General features: G+C 45.0%; 1 protein-coding gene and 1 long non-coding RNA gene across 2 annotated transcripts in view; one reads left to right on the top strand and one right to left on the bottom strand.

The window, feature by feature from the left end:
* The window catches only part of COL4A5 (collagen type IV alpha 5 chain), a 125,611-nt gene that overhangs the window by 104,436 nt on the left and 827 nt on the right, over nucleotides 1–20,348 (bottom strand). The gene's annotated exons all lie outside the window — the stretch shown is intronic.
* Nucleotides 7,699–19,634, top strand: LOC143822625 (uncharacterized). The gene is made up of 3 exons (XR_013226218.1): nucleotides 7,699–7,739; nucleotides 7,896–7,940; nucleotides 19,595–19,634. It is a non-coding gene; the product is annotated as an uncharacterized LOC143822625 (long non-coding RNA).

The following is a 20,348-nucleotide window of genomic DNA, read 5'->3' as shown; positions in this document are numbered from 1 at the left end:
ACTCTATTGTAAAACCAGTGCCTATTAGAGAGGACTGACTTCATTTCCAGAGAAAACACAGAACTTACATCAGCCTCCAGATAATTTCAGCCAATTGCTAGAAAGGGAAGTGATGTCACGTGGTCATCTGACACCTCTCCATTCCCCCTTGCTGGTTGCCAAACTTAACAACCCTACTTTCAGCGCACACTTTTCTGCGACTCACAACCAGCTTCTCAAAGCATTAGAACAATCGTGGGGTGACTCTGCCAGTGAGGGGGAGCTCACCACCTCCTTAGGCAGCCCATTCCACTGTTGAACTACCCTGACTGTGAACATTTCTTTCCTGATATCTAGCCAGTACCGTTCTACACATTACAGAGGTCATATTCTTTGCTGCCATTAGGATCTACTCCCTGCCCTCTTCCAATTGACAACCTTTCAAATTCAAAAAGAGAATAACCCAGATCATCCTCATCACTCTCCTCATCACCCTTTCAACCAGGGCCAGGGCCTTCTCGGTCCTGGCCCCAACCTGGTGGAATGAGCTCCCGGAAGAGCTGAGGGCCCTGCATTCCACAGGGCCTGTAAGACGGAGCTCTTCCGCCAGGCTTACGGTTGAAGCTGGGCGGTAAGGAAGATCAGGCCGCCCCCCCCCCACATAAACTGGCAGTAGAGAGTGTCAACCCCCTGTAGTTGAGGATGCGGAGATTAGATGAGTAAGATTATGCCATCATTGTTGCTACTGTGACTGATTGGTTATAACCACTGTAATTTTATTGTTATCGTATGGATTTTAGGGGATGGGGTTATGTAAGCCGCCTCGAGCCTTCGGGGGGAGGCGGGACATAAATACAACAACAACAACAATAATAATAATTTTGTCCACATCTGTTTTGAAGTGAGGCCTTGAGAACTGCACATAGTACTCTAGGTGCAGTCTAACCAATGCAGTATACAGCAGGACTATGCCGTCTTATGATTTTGATGTGATATCTCTGTTGATAAAGCCCAAGACTGCATTCACATCACACCGTCTGTTCATATTTAGCTTACAGTCCACAAGCTCCCCCAAACGTTCACACAACTAGTACCCAGAAATGTATCTCCCATCCACTATGCATGCTTCACGTTCAGTGTTTGGATTCAGTTAAAGAGCTGTGTTGTTGAAGAACTTGTAGTCTGTATCTACTGATCCTGCAGACTTAATAGTAGTAGTTGTTGCAAGCCATTCAGTCATGTTTGACTCTTGGCAATCCCATGGCACAGCTGTCGACATGATCCACGATCTTGCACTGCTTCCCTCAGCTGTGCAATGTTCTGGCCAGTGTCCATTTTGATTGTGTCTAAGCACTGTGTTCTTTGTCAGTCTGGTTTCCTTTTTCCACTGACCAATCCCAGCATAATTGTTTTCTCCATTCAGCTGGATCACATGATGTGGCCAAAGTAATTGAGCCAGTGTTTCATTATTTTGCCTACCAGCTTTATGAGCTGTAGTATTTTCTTGTTTGTGATTTTTGCTGTCCATGTAACCCACGGAAGCCTTCTCCAACACCACAGTTCAAATGAATAGATTCTTCTCTGGTCTGATTTTTTCATCATCCAACTTTCACAGCCATAAATGTCTGCTACTGAATTCCACATTCTCATGGCTCAGAGAATATGTTCCAGCCAACGAGCAGGTATCCAAAACACACTCACAACTTGTGAATTTTTCTCCATAGTCTGCAAGAACTGAATTACAGCCTGCACACTGTGCAATCTTTTGTTACCCATTTTGCATCCATGACAAGTCCTCCCGGCTACGCATTCCAGCTTTGTCACTATATAGCTACCGCAAGTTGACTCAGGAAGTGTGGCATGGATTCCTAAGGTCACTTCCTTGCAGCTCTTAATACTGTCAAGTACAAATGTAAGTTCTCAACTGCAGTATGCATTTTAACAACTCAGAGCATAGATTTTAACAGCTGATTTGTACATATTAAATGGTTGAGCACGTTGGATTGGCCCTGAACTGGCTCATTTTGTCACTGTTAAATGGCAACCTGAATCAGGTGGGTGAAAGGCCATTTCATTTCCACAAGGGACGCTATTAGACAGTGCTGTTATCGGCTATGGGGCAGTTGTTACCAGAAGTCTCTGGTTTTAATAACTGCTTTTTCCATAGACTGTGGTCATCCTAGAAAAAAAACAACAACCCAAGTTTCTAAAAATACCCAGAGTTTCTTATTACGGAGTTCACATATACTGTAAAACATTCCAAGTCACTACATTTTGCAGGCATGACTGAACACGTCGATACTGTGCTTTGTCTCGTTGCAAGCCCCAAAGTCGGATTAATTCATTAATATATAAAATGGCTTTTTAAACAATGGGCATCTGAGATTTATATCAACTTTGTTTTGGCTTCCATGATCTGAAGGTCTGGAAAACAAGCCGCATAAATCAACACCGCCAGAAGAGATTACAGTAACCTTCTGCTTAATGACATCCAGAAAACATTGCACGGCTGACCTCAGTTGGTCTTTCACAACTACGCCCTTGGGCCACAGTGGCCACTCTCTAGCTCTCCAGATATCCATGGATTACAATTCCCATGAGCCCTTGCATGCACTGGCAGGGGCCCATGGGATTTATAGTTTATGGACATCTGGAGAGCCACATATAGGCCATCCCTAGCCCCACAGGTAAAGGGAAGGGGAGTCCACACATATATACACCAATGATTCACATGTGTAAAACTACTGCCACAGTTTAGCCACGATGCTGAATGTTTTTGTAGCTCTTTGTAGTATCACAAGCCATTCACACCTCTGAACTATGAGCCTATTAAACCACACTTACAAAGAAACTGCCCTGACAGACCAAGGCAAAAATTAAGAAGTCTACAGTCAAACAACAAAATACAATTAATTTATTCCTGCTTGTTCAGGCCTGTGCCCTTTAAAAAAACAGCAAATGGTTACTTTCTGAAAGTCATTTGCACATTGCTGCAAAACGGTCATAAAGCATGCTAAACTTTGCATGAAGACACAACAATTCTGCTGGTCATTGCAGTGATCCTGCACGGACAGTTTGGTGTAGTGGTTAGGAGCGTGGACTTCTAATCTGGCATTCTGGGTTCGATTCTGCACTCCCCCACATGCAGCCAGCTGGGTGACCCTGGACTTGCCACGGCACTGATAAAACTGTTCTGACCGAGCAGGAATATCAGGGCTCTCTCAGCCCCACCAACCTCACAGGGTGTCTGTTGTGGGGAAAGGGAAGGAAGGCGACTATAAGCCGCTTTGAGCCTCCTTCGGGTAGAGAAAAGTGGCATGTAAGAACCAACTCTTCTTCTTCTTCTTCAGCTGTTACAGTGTTATCAATACTATACATTAGAATAAGCTTCAAAAAGAACTAGAGAACTGCAGAGAGCTACTTAAAGCATTCCTCTCCCTCAGAGAAGAACCAACCTTTAGATTTTTTTTGTCTGTCAAATAATTATTATTATTCACTTTACAGGCTCAGGGCAACTTACAGTAAATTTAAGAGTCACATCAACAAAACCTCTAAAAATACTACAGTTCAAAAGTCTCTAATGCTATTCCCTTCCCAGCGCTCCATTGGCATTCTATATCAGTTTTTTCAAGACTATGGTGGGAGGTCTTTCTGCGTCAGGAATAACCGGGATACTGGGAGAAACTGAAATGGGAGAGGCAAGAGTCAGAGGGAAGCCCGTAGTTGTTCTGTTTTCATTCTGGCCTCAGCCATAGGCCTGGTGGAAAAGCACTGTTCTACAGACCTGGTGGAACTTCACTAGCTCCGTCAACGTGGTGTAATAGTTAGGAGCAGTGGCTTCTAATTTGGTGAGCTGGGTTTGATTCCCCAAAGTGGGTAACTCTTCTTCTTCATGGTCTGGAACTCCATTGATAGCTCATTGCACCAGGCAGGGGCCAGGACTGAAAAGGCCCTGGCTCTGGTTGAGATCAGTCAAATGTCTTTGGTGCCAGGGATTGCCGGCAGATTTGTATTTGCAGATCACAGCATTCTCCGGGAAACTTATGGAACTGTCAGGAGCTTCTTCCGCATGTTTAGACGGAATTTCTAAAAATTAATTTCATCCCATTGGTTCTGGTCCGTCCCTACGGGGCTATAGCCTACCTCTGAACAGTAACCCCAGACTTCCTGGGTGGTCTTCCAACCAAGTAACGGCCAGAGCAGATCCTGTTTAGCTTCCAAGATCTGATGAGATCCAGCTAACCAGAGCTATCAAAGTGAGAGCACCCTTTTGAAATCTTGGTGAGTTTTCCTCACAGCTTGGTTAGTGTTCTCCTCCAGCTGCGGTCCTCCTTCACTTGACAGATGAAATTTAGACTGGGTGAACCTGGATTTAACTATCATTTAAAGTTCACAAGGTAACACCAAGTTTTTGCAAACCTTTTTATTGAATACACAGCTGACTTTTCCACCTGCTCTAGGAACAGTCAAAAGTCGCTTCTCTCTTGCTTCCAACAGAGCTGTTATGGTTCTTTGATAGCAGTGACATTCTCTCCTGAGAGCAATTCAGACCTTTTTTTAAAAAAAAACCCTTGGTAGTGAGCGTTAAGAAGCACTGACTTGGCCTTAAATGGCATTTCGTCCAGCGTTTAAACTTAATTGTCTCCTTTGCGAAACAGCTCAATCCTCAGGCGGAGGAGGAAGGAGCCTGCTTTGGCAGTAGGGTTTGTTTTGCATTCCCCAAGGCTAAGCAGATTTTCATGGTTTTGCTGCAGACGAGAAAGGGTAGCACAGACAGGCTTCTCCTAGGTGTGGCTTGAAGGTGATGTCAGCCTAGGTTTCCTTTCTCCACAGGTGTAATATTCACCCTACGGAGAAATTGTCACAAGGCCGGCATGTATTCCTGTCAGTGATCATTGGAGCAGGCAAACATGACAGTAGTCATCAATGCTTTGGTACAGGGAAGGACACAGAAGTCCTTCACTTCTCCTACAGCTTGGTCCTTTTAACTTCAGTGATGCTGGGAATTGAACCTGGGGTCTTCTGAATGCAAAGCACAGGCTCTTCCACTGAGCTACGGCCCATATTTCTCCTCATCACCCTCATTTTCTCTTTTCCATCCTCTATCTTTATCTCCCTTCATGCCCTTTATGCTTGTCATCCTTTCCAATCACCCCGTTTCCTGCTCCATATCCCAGTTTACTCCCTCTTTAACTCCTCTCCAAGAGCCTCTTGTGGCGCAGAGTGGTAAGGCAGCCGTCTGAAAGCTTTGCCCATAAGGCTGGGAGTTCGATCCCAGCAGCCGGCTCAAGGTTGACTCGGCCTTCCATCCTTCCGAGGTCGGTAAAATGAGTACCCAGCTTGCTGGGGGGGGTAAAACGGTAATGACTGGGGAAGGCACTGGCAAACCACCCCGTATTGAGTCTGCCATGAAAACGCTAGAGGGCGTCACCCCAAGGGTCAGACATGACTCGGTGCTTGCACAGGGGATACCTTTACCTTTACCTTAACTCCTCTCCTGTCCTTTCCCACTCCTTTTTCTGCTAACCTGCCACCACAGCTCCCCCTTACCTCACCCCGTTCCACAGCCTTTCGCTCACCTCTCTATCCTCCAAAGTTACATTGAAACAGAAGGTCTGTATGTAGCTTCAGGATCACACCCAAAGTTACATTGAAACAGGTCTGTATGTAGCTTCAGGATCATGCCCACCTCCCCCATGCTTCCATGCTGCAACTCAAGGGTTGCCCATTAAACCAAAATGGCAACCAAACTTGAGTTCGATCATTCGTTCAGTTGCCTTAAAAAGTTGATTAGTTAGCAATGCATTCTTGAGATGAGCAGAAAGCAGTAACTCTCTTTTTTTGGGGGGGAGTGTTATCCCAAAAGCGTTTGGAAGAGGCAGGAGAGATTTAGCCTCCGAGTTATGAGAGCCCAGAAATGTGTGTGCTTGAATGCTTATTCCAAGACATAACCAAAATAAATGTTTTGAAACAGAAAGACAGTTCATGAAGATTGTGTGGGTTATGAACTCTGAGTCGCTATCATAATACTACTTCCCATTAAATTACAAAGGAAGTTATTAAAGAAGCAATATTAACCTGCCATTTTCTAAAACAATGGAAACAGTGTTCTGGGTTTCAGAAGTTTTCTATAACAATGCTTGGTACTGTTTGCAAGAGTACTTATGTCCCTCCTTCTCTCGAACCATCGGGAGGCAAGGTGCAGTACTGCAGCCGCAAGGTTTAACCATAAGTTAGTCCCAGGTTTAAAAAATTCCTCAATCACATAAACTTACTTCTTTGATAAAAAAAAAAGAAAATTACATTTATTACTAAGCAGAAAAACCCTTATGGACTTTTTGCATGAAATGATTTGTAGTTTTCAGGATTAAGGGGAAAAAACAGAAAAAATATGGTTTGTTTATAATAATAAAGTAAGTTATAAGTTTGTAACTTTACTTATATTTGTGGTGGATAAAATTGGAAGTCCTTCCCCTATATGTCTCCCTTTTTGCTTTCTTTCAATAAAAAGTAGTTAAAAAAAAAATTCCTCACTCATTAATTCTTGATGTGTTTAGGGAAATCATATACCTCTGACTTGATAGCTCAATTCCAATGTACAATTATGAGCTGGGAGGGTCACCTGCATCCTACGGCATGGTAAATGTAATGGGTACTTTCTAACTCAGTGAGGCGGGACTGGCTTTCTACAGGTCCAACTTCCAGGTTCAAAGTGGACACCCCAGCACTACATGGGAGGATGTTTGAAGGACCTCTCCCGTTCAAGCAGTAGTGCCGTTCAAGTTCAAAGCATTCTGGGGCCTCTGTTATGAGTTTTTATGAGAAACCACCAATGGGACACAAGTTGCTGAGTGGAGAAAGACCAAGAAAGGAGACCAAAAAGGATAAGGAGTGAAAAAACAGCTGGGGGATAAAGGAAGAGTTGGTTACTTATAAAAACTTTGATGGGGAAATTCAGCCCACAATAAAAGGGAGTGAGTAATTATTGGCTGCATCAGAGCTGGATTTCTGCAAAAATTAAACCAACTACAGCTTTGACTGATTGTGAGGAGCTTCTAAATACCCCAAAAAGAAAATGATTATTTGGTCATGCTGTGTCAAGTGTAAGAAATCTCAGCACGCCTTAATCTGACACTTAATTCAGCTCTATTCAGATACTACAAACCAATATATCCCTTCTTCCTCAAGCCAATATTTTCTGGTTTAGAATCAACATCACAAACCAATTGCATGAATGAATTATAGATTAGTTTCTTGCTTACAACCTATATAATTTAATAATCTTGCTTTACAGTTGCTGGAAAAAAAACATGACCATTTGTCAAACAGGCTGGTCATTACAGCATTTCTGAAATTTAAGATTTATCTGGGGATGGCTGATATATTCTGGTTGCACACTTTCATTCAGCAATTTTATAGGATTGCCAGCTTTAGGGTGGGAAATACCAAGAGACTTTGGAGGTGGAGTGAGGAACTTTTGGGATCTGGGGTGGAGAGGGAAGTCAGTGGAGAACTGAACTTAGTCTTGGAGATGAGCTGTAATTCCCAGGGCCTGGCATCCTTATCCTTACAACTTAATAACAGCATTTGGGTTCAGTTTTACAACAGACTGCTGTGAGCACTGAAAAAAGGAAATGGTTGGCTGCTGTCCCCTTAAATGCACTCCAATTAAATAAAACTGGCACAGTTCCACAGGGCTTCCAAGATGGAGCTCTTTCATCAAGCTTTTGGTTGGGGCCAATTTGTTCCATATGTTTCTGGTAAGGCCTAGGGGGAGGAGCGTGTCTCATGGCTTCTGTCCCGCCCCCGAGTGCCTCCTCCTCCTCCAGCTGGCTTGTTTGTCTGTCCAGCAGCCAGCCAATCACCTTCCATCCCCCATCCCTCACCACCCCCTCCTCCTTCTATTTCTCTCCTAGGCTCAGAGGCTGCAGACCCCTGCTGTGTGAGAACTGCCCCTGCCGGTGAGTTCCTTTCCAGGTCCTGGGGGGAGGGAGAGGTCATCCAAAGAGTTCTTCCACCACCACCCCCAATCTAGCGCCCGTATTCCTGAATGCAACGGGCTTGACCCTTGGAACTTAATAACATCTGTGTCCCTCCCCTACAAAATCCCCAACCTGTGGATCAGGACCCAAAAGTGGGCGAAGAAGAAGAAGCAATGGAGGTTTTATACCCTGCTTTTCACTGCCTACAGGAATCTCTAAAAGCAGTGTTTCTCAGCCTTGGGGTCGGGACCCCTTTGGGGATCAAAGGACCCTTTCACAAAGATAGTGGCAGGGAAAGCAGCTTGGCCAGGGGGTCGCCATCCAAAGAACAGCCTTGCAAGGTAGATAGAGATAGAGCAGTGGACAAGAGCAGTCTGTCTGGACCAGTGGAAAACAGCGAGATCAGCATGGTGGGACAAGAGGCAGAACTGAACTGAGAAACCCAGAGGGAAATGTATTTATATACAATCATGAACAATGGATCTACACAATCTTGGGCCAGTGTTGGATGGGTCACTGTACACAATAAATTTAGATGAGAGGGTCACCATCCCAAAAAGTTTGAGATCCACTGCCCTAGAGCAAACTTCCCCAACCCCCGGGCCGCTGACCAGTACCAGGCCATGGAGCCCTCGGTACCGGGCTACAGCGGAGGGGGAGGAGCTGGCACACCAGCGGGCACCCCTCCCTTCCCCCCCATGGTGTGGCGCTCGAAGCAAGTGCTGCACTGCAGGGGGGAAGACGTGGGCGCCAGCGGGCGCAGGTGTGGAGCTGCTGCACCTGCATGTTTAAAGCAGAAATGTCGGGGATTGAACCTGGGACCTTCTGCATGCCAAGCAGATACTTGATCATGAACATAGGAATTTCACCTTGGTTTCAATTTTACTTGCAAAGCCAGAGAGCTGAATGCGCAGAGAGCCAGCTTGGCGTAGTGGTTAAGAATGGTGGCCATGTTTGATTCCCCGTTCCTCCACATGCAGCCAGATGGGTGACCGTTGGCTAGTCACAGTCCTGATAGAATTGTTCTGACCGAGCAGGAATATCAGGGCTCTCTCGGCCTCACCTATCTCACATGGTGTCTGTTGTGTGGAGGGGATGGGAAGGCGATTGGAAGCCACTTTGAGACTTATTCAGGCAGTGAAAAGGAGGGTATAAAAAACAACTCTTCTTATTCTGCAGAGTCCCAAACTGCGCTTTGTAAGGAAGAAAGGTGGCTAATAAATATTTTAATTTTAAAAAATAGGCAAACCTTCCTGGGATACATGATTGAAGAGCAGACTTATCTCTCCCTGTGAGACAGAACTTGGCTAGTTTGGTGCCAAGAGAACTCTGTGTCCCCAAGAGAAACTGCATTTCTATTCGCAAGCTTGAAATAACAGACCCACTCTTTCCCCATGCCTATCCTACACTAACATGATTTTAATTTAGTTGCTATCTTAAGGGAAAGGCCTAAAATTGTGTGGTATGCCAAGAGAATATAACCAGAAATTCGTCCCTAGAGAGACCAACCCTGCAGATCATTCCATACAACCGTCAATCACTTCCAGATTAAAAAATAAAAAGGGTATATTCTATACATGAAAAATCAGGCTATGAAGTTCTCGTCTCTCATGACCCAAACGGCCTAGGTCAAGCAGGACTTTTGGCAGATCCAGTAGAACCAGAAAGTTTTGGCTCTAAACACAACATTTTATGATGAGGACAGAGAGTACTCTGTATACATCTTGGTCTAGAAATAGGACCAACTTTTAAATCTTGCCAGTTTTCTCCTCCCTTTCGAGGAGTTTTCTTGAACATAAAGCCTCCAGCTTTGACTTTCAGTCCCAATGCCGCTTGCTGTTAAGCCATAAATGTCCCTTCAAAGGACAACTAAACCATCGGCACAAACTTCACTGTTCCTCGTAAATGCAAAAACAGAATAAAAAACTGTTCCCCACTGCAAATGATCTGGGGACACACAACACAACACACTCCAGGTTGTAACTTCCAGCCAGCTGTGGTTTGATAGAATCATAGAGTTGGAAGGGACCTCCTTGCTCATCTAGTCCAACCCCCTGCACAATGCAGGACACCCCAACCCTATCACTGACAATGTAACCTGCCATCCCCTTGAACCTTCACAGAATCAGCCTCTCCGTCAGATGGATATCCAGCCTCTGCTTTAAAATTTCCAAAGATGGAGAATCCACCACCTCCTGAGGAAGCCTGTTCCACTGAGAAACCAGGAACTTCCAGAGGTTGAGATGGAATGTATTTTGCATTAATTTCATCCCATTGGTTCTGCTCTGTCCCTCCCGGGAAGGAGAAAACAGCTCTGCTCCATCCGGCAGCCTTTTAAATACTTGAAGATGGTTATAAGATCCCCTGTCAGTCGTCTCCTCTCCCGGCTAAACAGACCAAGCTCCCCCAACCTTTCCTCATACGTCTTGTTCTCTAAACCCCTCACCATCTTTGTTGCCCTCCTTTGGCCATTCTCTAGTTTGTCTACACTCCTCTTCAACTGGGGTGCCCAAAATTGAACACAGTACTCCAAGTGAGGCCGAACCAGAGCAGAGTAGCAGATAGCGAGGACAAGACCACATCAGCACTCTGATCAGCAAAATCAGCACTATACTCCCCCACCACCCGCTGTCTGGTAATCCCTGGCCCCAAAGGAGCACATTGGTCCTCAACAAGTCCCAGACCTTTCCCTGTCCTGACCCCACCTGGTGGAACGAGCTCCCTGAAGAGATCAGGGCCCTGGTGGAACTTGAACAGTTCCGCAGGGCCTGCAAAAGGGAGCTCCTCCACCAGGCATTTGGTTGTGGTTGACCGAAACCACCACTTCCCATTGGCCCTCAAGCCTCCCTCCTACAACCGCTACAAATCCACCCAACCTACTGGGCCTCAGTATGAGTTGAGCTGATGCTCTTTGCAGTTTCCACCGTTCTTTAATGTTATTGTTGTTATTACCTTGTTATTACTATAAATTGAGTTACATGTATCATTTCTTGTTTCATGTAAACTTCCCTGCGCCTTCGGGGAGGGCGGTATATAAATATAATAAATACGATAAATAAATACATGACTTACAGGGTTCCTTCCATGTTATATACGTGTTGAGAAGCAGGGAAATGGGTTCATGAGTGAGACAAACTCCTCTAACTTCGGCATGATCAAACTGCAACATCTTTTTTGCATGGCAAACCTCCGACTGTTTTCAAACAGGGCTGGCTCAGTCGACGAGCAGTTACATAAAGACACACATCTGTAATATGTGTTCCCATTCCAAATCAAACAGAACTGAGTGCCTTGTTAGGAGTCCAAGTGGTGTTGTGCCATAAATATCCCATAATACTTTGATGGCTTTCATGGTTCATTTGCTAATTTAAAACACATATATTTCACTTTTCCATAAAGCTCAAAGTATCTTATTGTTCTGCATACCCAAAATTGATATAGACTTTCCTAGTATTATCCATGCATTCCTCCTGGACACGCTTTCCTGCTGGACAACACTCGCAGATACATCATCCATTAGAGACAGTTCAAGATGTTAGTTCGGGGATTCCCAACCAAGGGCATAGCTAGTGATGTCACTTCTGGGGGCGTGTTGGAGAGACATGGCCAGCTGACATCACTTCCAGGGCTCTCTGAAGTCTGAAGGCTTATTTCAGCAGCTCCTTGATGGTTACAAGGTTGGAAAAGGCTGTGTTGGCCTTTCTGTAGCAGTAGAAAAGTGCAGGAGTCCAGTAGCACCTTAAAGACTAACCCATTTTGTGCAGGATAGGAGCTTTCATGAGTCACTGCTCACTTCTTCAGATACTGAGTATTTTAGCAGCCGTCTTCTACTCATCATCCCTTGAAATCATACCACTATGATGACATTTGGAATCACATGAGAATGAAACCACATGTGAGGAGTTACAGGGCCCCCTGTTCTTCATTATGCTCCCCCTCCTGGGCCGGGTGACAGTTCCAGATGTCACTAGGTGACACGATTATTCTGCAGAGCTAACATCTGAAGATGTCCAAGGTGGGATTCCCCAGGCCACTGGACATTATGTTAGCATTTTCATTCAGCTCCAAGGATTTTCTTGCCTTTTATCCAGGAGGTAAACTATGATGATAATGTAATATGTATTGTGGACCAGGGAGAGGGGCACAGCTGGTCATACAAAGAACAGTAGGGCTGTCCTCTCGGATGACTGGAGCTTAGAAGGTTTTGTTTTTTTAGGAAAACAGAACAGCCTGTCAGTGAACCAAGACAGTCCTCCAAGGCCTTTGGCTGGGACATGGTTGGAATGTCTTGTTTACTTAGCAGGAGGCAGCACAATGGGGAATGGAAAATGGAAATAGCAGTCCACAGCACATAGAAAACTAGCCAGTGATGGTCAAAAAATTGCTTTAGGGTTGTTTCACCTCTCCAGGAACCTACCCTCATATCCCCAGATACCTGTCCCTGAAACTTCTATCCACCTTAAAAATAGAGTCCATCAGCACCTTTAAGACCAACAATGATTTATTCAAGGTGTGAGCTTGCAAAGCTCCCGCCTTGAATAAATCTTTGTGGGTCTTAAAGATGTTATTGGGCTCTGTTTTTGTTGTGCTACTTCAGACCGACACAGCGACCCACTTGATTCTATCCACCTTGTTTAGGACCTTGTAACGCCCACTTCAGATGACTCGGCCATCGGAAGCAAAAAAAAAAAAAAAAACCCAAATTACCTCCAACACAGCCCACATCCTGTGATCACAACTTAACAGGATATTTTTCCACCCAAAAAGTTGTTCCACCAACTACAGTTCTTCCTATACATTTCCATTTTTTATTTTTCAGAATTATTTATTTATAATTTTATTTTTATACTGCCCCCCGCATCCAAGTAGGCTTGGGCCAGCTTGCGACAATAAATAAAAACATCACGTAGTATTCAAAGCACATTAAAAGTTCTGTTATGTGCCCAAGCTCCCCCATCCACTGCTGTCCAGCCATGAAGATTGATTATTGCAATGGTAAAATATATAACACTCCCCCCCCCCAAAAAAAAGTTAGTGGGATTTAAGACAGGTGCCATGTTCACTGTGGCAGCTAGTATCTTGAGCAGTCATTTAAGTGCCTCTTAGACCGTTTATGCACTGGAGGTTTCATGCTGGGTTGCAGGCTGGAGTTTTAGTTGTGGCAGGTGGCCCCACCTCTTCCTGCACCCAAATGGGGGAGCATTTGGCCCAGTGCACCTCATCTGCCCCCTATTTGTGTTCTTGCACGAGAGCTGGGGCAGTAAAGTGCCCAGTGCATAAACGGTCTTAGTGATTCTCAGTAGAGAACAGCTGGTGTTTTATACCCTGCTTTTTACTATCTAAAGCAGGGGTAGCCAAACGGCAGCCCTCCAGATATCCATGGACTACAATTCCCAGGAGCCCCTGCCAGCGAATGCTGGCAGGGGCTTCTGGGAATTGTAGTCCATGGACATCTGGAGGGCCGCAGTTTGACTACCCCTGATCTAAAGTATCAAATCAGTTTATAATCTCCTACTCTTCCTCTCCCCACAACAGACAACCTGTGAGTAGGTGAAACTGAGAGCGCTCTGAGAGAACGGTGAATGGCCCAAGGTCACCCAGCTGGCTGCATGTGAAAGAGTGGAAAATGGAACTCAAATCTTAGAGGGCCCCACTCTTAACCGACCCCCAAGCAGGCTCAGTAACAGTGCAAATCTTATTTAAGTGAGGAATGAGAGGCTATCTTTTTGTTCCGCTAGCAAGCAGCATTACCCCCATCTTTATTTATATGCTACAATACTTTTGATAAAGATTTAAATTAAAATGACAAGTAACTTTCAAGAGTTTAGAATTAGGTTTTGTGGCAGCATTAATTAGAAAGCATGATCCTGCAAAAATGAAACCCTGAAGGCTGAAAAATAACTCTAGCTCCTAAATTTGGGCGGTAGCTCATAAAGCCAAGAACATTTATCAAGGAAATAGACAACAACACTTTCCTACATATGAATAAGAGCAGCTTTGCTAGATCCCACTGGACATGTCAAAGTATCCCCTCTCAAAAATGATGTTTAAAATTGAGAGCTTTTCCCCAGCCATCCAATGTTTATCCTGCCCTGTTTCAAAGGAGTCTGACTTGGAAGGCCAGATTAGACCTACCTCATCACCTCTTGAAAGCTAAACTTGAAAGCCAGTGTTGGCAAGGAAGACGGGATGCTACACAGTGGCAGGCGATAACTCACAACCTAGAGCCAAGTTTATCGATGGGCTTCTCTGTAGTTCAATATTTGACTCTGTTACAGACAAGCTGACATTTCTGCTGTCAGATACTAATTCTAACATCTCATACAGAATACCTGTTTGTTATGGCAGCAAAGAAAAAGAGAGCTAATATTATTTTGTCAATGGTGACTATACAAGCTGGCTTTTAGACATTTCATAGAAGTTAGATAAAAGATTTTAGCTCACATATCATTTTGTATACTGTATGTATACTATAGTAATCTATAGTGACATGATGTCTATCGAAATGTATTTTATACTTGTGGGTTTTGGGTCTGCAAAGACCTATGGACATATGCAATAGTTTTACTACTAAATCATTAGCCAGATATCATTCAATGAAATGCAGATAAACAAGGGTATGGCTTGGATCTCAAGCCCAGTCGTACCCCAACTTCAACCTTCTAGACCTAAGCTTATCATTTGCCTGCCAATGTTGATTATATCCTGGTCCTCAGCCCCAATCCCTTCTCCTCACCCTCAAGAAACCGAACAGCAGAAAAAATGGGCAGAAAATGGCAGCACTCTTAGACCAGGCTTTCTCAACTGAGATGACATGAAACCCTCGGGTTTACTGATGGCCCTGGAAGCACTTCCCTAATTGTTGGGAGTTAATTTTTTAATATATTTTAAAACTTCGTTGGACTGCAAGGCGAACAAACCGGTCAGTCCTAGAGGAGATCAGCCCTGACTGCTCCTTAGAAGGCCAGATCCTGAAGATGAAACTCAACTACTTTGGCCACCTCATGAGAAGGAAGGACCCCCTGGAGAAGAGCCTAATGCTGGGAGTGATTGAGGGCAAAAGAAGAAGGGGACGACAGAGAATGAGGTGGCTGCATGGAGTCACTGAAGCAGTCGGTGCAAACTTAAATGGACTCCAGGGAATGGTAGAGGACAGGAAGGCCTGGAGGATCATTGTCCATGGGGTCGCGACTTCACACCTAACAACAACAAAAATTCGTTAAATATTTATTGGGTAATATGACCATATATGGCCAAGTCGATCTCCCCGCCCCTCTCAAAATGGCAAGTGAGGGGCATGAAGGGGAGGTGGCCCAGGTGGGCGTGTCCACAGTTATGCTTCTCAACCCTATTCTGCACGATTGTGCCACTTCTGGGGTTTCCTGAAGCCTGAAGAATGTTTCAGGGTCTTCTCAAGGGTAAAATTGTTAAGAAAGGTTGCTTAAGACATTTACCATTGTCTCTATCAGAGATGCAGTGGCTGTGCTGGTCTGCTGCAGTCCAAAGCCAAGAGATTTATTTACTATAGCATCAGCTTCTTGAGACCCTCAGAACATACCACTGGTTACAGAATGCTAATATCACACCCCTTTCAGAAGAGATTATTTAAATCTGGATCAGACTAAAGGTTCTGGTAATTACCTTCAAGGCCATACACGGTCAGGGCCCAGTGTACCTGAGGGATTGCCTCCCCGCCTATGCCCCCAAAAGAGCTCTGCGCTCCACTGCCACCAACTAGCTAAGGATCCCTGGCCCTAAAGAAGTCCATCTGGTCTCGACCAGGGCCAGAGCATTCTCTGTTCTGGCCCCCACCTGGTGGAACGAGCTCCTGGAGGAGATCAGGGCCCTGACGGAGCTTAAACAGTTCCGCGGGGCCTGCAAAAAGGAGCTCTTCCGCCAGGCATTTGGTTGAGACCAGACGCAATCAACAGCGACTGAAAGGCCCCTGCTCCCCCCCTCAGAATTCCACCAACATGCTCTGGACCTGTTTGTATTGTTGCATTGTTGTATTGTCTATATTATTTATACTGTTACATTGTTATATGGTTACAACCATTAGTTATTATTGTAAAGTTATTCACATGTTTATAGATTGTTTTATGTATTATTGTTTGTTCTTATGTAAACCGCCCTGAGCCCCCGTAAAGATATCCCCTGTGCAAGCAGCGAGTCATGTCTGACCCTTGGGGTGACACCCTCTAGTGTTTACTTGGCAGACTCAATACGGGGTGGTTTGCCAGTGCCTTCCCCAGACATTACCGTTTACCCCCCAGCACGCTGGGTCCTCATTTTACCGACCTCGGAAGGATGGAAGGCTGAGTCAACCTTGAGCCGGCTGCTGGGATTGAACTCCCAGCCTCATGAGCAGAGCTTTCAGACTGCATATCTGCTGCCTTACCACTCTGTGCCACAAGAGGCTCCTATGCCAACATGTAGGGAAGCTTTAAAAAGTACTAGGGAAAGTACTATGGGAAAGGGCAGAAAAATGGCAATCATCTGGAATTGAAATACTCTTTTTTTCCCTTCCCGCCGTGACCACACAACAAACATCTGCAAATTTTGAGCCAAAAACAGATACAGCAAAGATCACAGATCTCTTTCAGAGAGGCAAATAGGTAAAGTCACAATTTAGAAAGGTTCCCCTGATAAGGAGGGGGGTCTTAACCCTTCATTCCCTGCTTGGTGTTGCTAAATGAAACCAGAATGCCCTATCTGTTCTCAGCATATTAAAGGACAATAATATCCCAAAACACTAATAAAAGCATGGGGAGCCTGATTTTACTTTGCGAAATGGTTGGATGGGGGATAAAGAGCTAAGTCGCCCCTCCCCTTCCTCCCTGGACAAATCAGAGCTCTGCAGGCATATAAAAGTTTATTTCTATTTTAAAATATCTGCTAAAATGTATTATAGGAATCTGTTTCTGTCAACATATCACACTTCTCCCACACTCTGTTTTCTACTTTCAACTTTCATTTTCTTCCTAACTCTCAAAAGGCAGCATAAATTCCGATGGGTTGGTCTGAAGCAACAGCAGCTTGAGTCCAGTGGTACAGGGTGCAGAAGCCTGAAGCTCCTTCCCTGGAAACCTGGATCTGTTAACAATCTTACTTGTAAAAACCAGAAGCATTTTACATGTGTATATTTCATAAACATGCCAGACCATAATATTTTATGTGCTAAGCTATAAATGGTGCAGCGAAAACACGATGAGCAATCAGAACCACAGTGCGAAAGTATGTTAGAAGTAGGAGCGTTGGTTCTTAGATGCTGCTTTTCTCTACCCGAAGGAGTCTCAAAGCAGCTTACAGACACCTTCCCTTCCTCTCCCCACAACAGACACCCTGTGGGGTGGGTGAGGCTGAGAGAGCCCTGATATTACTGCTCAGTCAGAACAGCTTTATCAGCACCGTGGCGAGCCCAAGGTCACCCAGCTGGCTGCCTGTGGGGGAGCGCAGAATCGAACCCAGCATGCCACATTAGAAGTCCGTGCTCCTAACCACTACACCAAGCTGGCTGTTAGAACCTTAACACATCACGGCAAGTTCTCAGAATGTATTTATGCCACGTTTCCTGTATGCCTTCTCTGCTTTTCTTCACAGCTAGGTCATTATGGCACCCCAAGAGATATACCCAACTATTCTTTATTTAAGAGTTAATTGTTTGTACAGCCAACGTTCCCAAAAGTAAGGGAGTGGGGAAAATAAATGAACAAAATCCCAGTTGCTTACTTTCACCACACGGCATGATAAACCCAGGCAAGCGTATCTCACTACTCACTAGTTCCCAGAGGTCCACTGGTCCCAGCATACTGTAGTGGTTAACAGCAGCAGTCACTAATCTGAAGGACTGGATCTGATTCCCCACTTTTTCATGCAAAGCCTGCTGAGTGACCTTGGGCCAGCTACAGTTCTCTCCAAACTCTCTCGGCCCTACCAAGCTCTCAAGGCACTTGTGAAGAGGGGAAGGAAAGGTAATTGAACGCCACTTTGAGACTCCTTATGGTAGAGGAAAGCAGGGTATAAAAAAATCTAACTCTCCTTCCACTAACAATCAATTACATGAAATCACCAAGCAGGTGACACTTTTTTTCCCCAATTTTTGTTATGATGTCATTAGGTAGTGCAGGCAAGAGGGAAGATCCCCCCCCCCCAAAAAAAAGGATTGAGGGTCAAACTCAACGATATTACGAAGCTCCTACTACTGATCACCTGCCATAACACCATCACCATGCAAGCAGCTGAGGTTCACCTACATCAACTGGGTTTGGAATTGGGGTCATTGTGGGTGGGCAGATAGTTGTGAGTTTCCTGCATTGTGCAGGGGGTTGGACTAGATGACCCTCATGATCCCTTCCAAATGCTATGATTCTCTAGGATTCTACATTATACGTTTTTTAAAAATTACAATTGTCCCCCCAAAATGTCAATGTTTTACAGTTGCCCAGTTGGTTATTGTAACTTGCATGAAGATCAAGCCTTTTGCCAAAATATCTCCTCTGTCATTCTAACTAAGCTAGTGCTTTACGAAGTGACCAGTTCTCTTTAGGTCACTCAATATGTCCAAATATACAACTGAATAATCAAAATTTCTAATAACATGACAAGTGTTAGAAAGAGGAATCAAAACTAGGCATATTGCTATCTTCAGGCATACTTTCATGTACTCAAATAAATATTTGGTCTCTCATTTTCTGCACCAAAAACTAGAAAGCATGTTTTCATTTTTATTACTCTCTTATTTTCTAAAGGTTTCAGCCACCAACTTCCAAAACCAAAACCCTGGCAATGGAACAATATTACACCATGCAATTATTACAAAGTTAACGGTTACTAGTTGTCACATCACCGTATTTTATAATTAGAAGCCAATCTGGGAATGATGCGGACGTTAATGATACCCAAAAACAGACCCCAGGATTCATTCATTAGCAACCACAGCTGGTTTTATGAGCCTACAAGGAAGAAATCTTAAAGGATTATCAATCCTTATGAAATTGTCCTATTAAAACAGATTTTGCTAAGACTGCACTAAGCATTAGGCAATATGAGGCAGAGATAATCATCAAAAATGTTGGCTTCTTCTTTGCAGTTATAATAAGCTGAGGGGGCGGTTAGAAGACAAACATCTGGGCCACCTTAGTATATGCATACTGTAATTGCACTCACTCTGTTCAGGCAGTTCTTACTGCTGCACAGCAGACATTCTGTGTTTTGCTGCTGAATCAAAAATGTTCATAACACACAGATCTACAGTAAATGTGTTCTTCTTTATTACAGAGAAGGCCATAATATTGCATATTCTTTTATTATTAACCTGACTTAATCCGAGGCTCTTTTGCCATCCTGGAACTAAGGCCTCTGCAAAACCATTATGCTGAAGTGCCCCTTCCATCTCTTGCTGCAGAATAAACATGCAATGGAAAACATGCAATATGAACTGAGAATCTCATGCTCTGCCAACCATCAAAAAGAAAAGTTTGCTCATCTCAGCAACAGACTTTCAGACTAGCAGTACAAGAAAAGGCGCCATACAGGAATCTCCACTGTTTAGAGAAGCAACCGTTATTTTATAAAATGCACGTTCCCATCTCAGCTTGCTTAAGCATACAGAATCCTTCTTCCTCTCCCTACAGATAAGGAAGCGAGATAAGGAGCACAGAGGAAAAGCCGGAGAGCACAGGCAGCCACGGTAAGGAGGGGGCCGAAATACAGATATTGCAACAAAAGGTGTGAACAGAACAAACACAGGCTCTCTAGCGATAATGTGTCCAAGTGGTGGTCCCTCGAGTGATGAGGGGGCCTGCAGTTTTAGCGAGTGGACCATTTTGGCACCAGACCATGATCTGGGAAGGTCTTTGGTGACCCACATGCTCATCTGTAGAATGGGTCCAAGGAGCAAGGGCATGAAGAAGGCAAGCCCAGAGCGGCCCCAGCAAGTAACAAAAGCTTCTCTCCCCAATGCTTAACAGTGTGGGTATCCGTGGGGCCAGTCCCACTTTTTGCCCTGGGCCCACGACCCGCTTTGGGCAGCCTCCTCCCCGATGTGACCCCCACCTCAGCATCCTCGGCTGAAGCCAGGGCCGCTCTGAGCTCAGCCTGGGTTGCTCCCCGCTCCTCGCAGGCACAGCTTATGGGCAGAAAGGCGCAGGCATCTTTCGGGCAAGTGCTGCAGGGACAGGCAGCTTCCTTTTGTCTCCAGGCCTCCGGCTCCTGCCACCTCTTTCCATCTTCCAGCCACCTCGCAAAACCCCTGCCCGAGGGCGGCCATCGCTCTGCTCTGACCCGGGACTCCAGGGGCAGTCCGGCTGCGGCCCTCCAGATGTCCGCGGACTACAATCCCAGCAAAAGCTGGCAGGGGCTCATGGGCATTGTAGTCCACGGGCATCT

This window comes from Paroedura picta, chromosome 13 (assembly GCF_049243985.1).
Source record: "Paroedura picta isolate Pp20150507F chromosome 13, Ppicta_v3.0, whole genome shotgun sequence".
Taxonomy (NCBI): Eukaryota; Metazoa; Chordata; class Lepidosauria; order Squamata; family Gekkonidae; genus Paroedura; species Paroedura picta.
The sequence above is the reverse complement of the archived record's forward strand: the minus strand, read 5'-3'. Positions and strand labels throughout refer to the sequence as shown.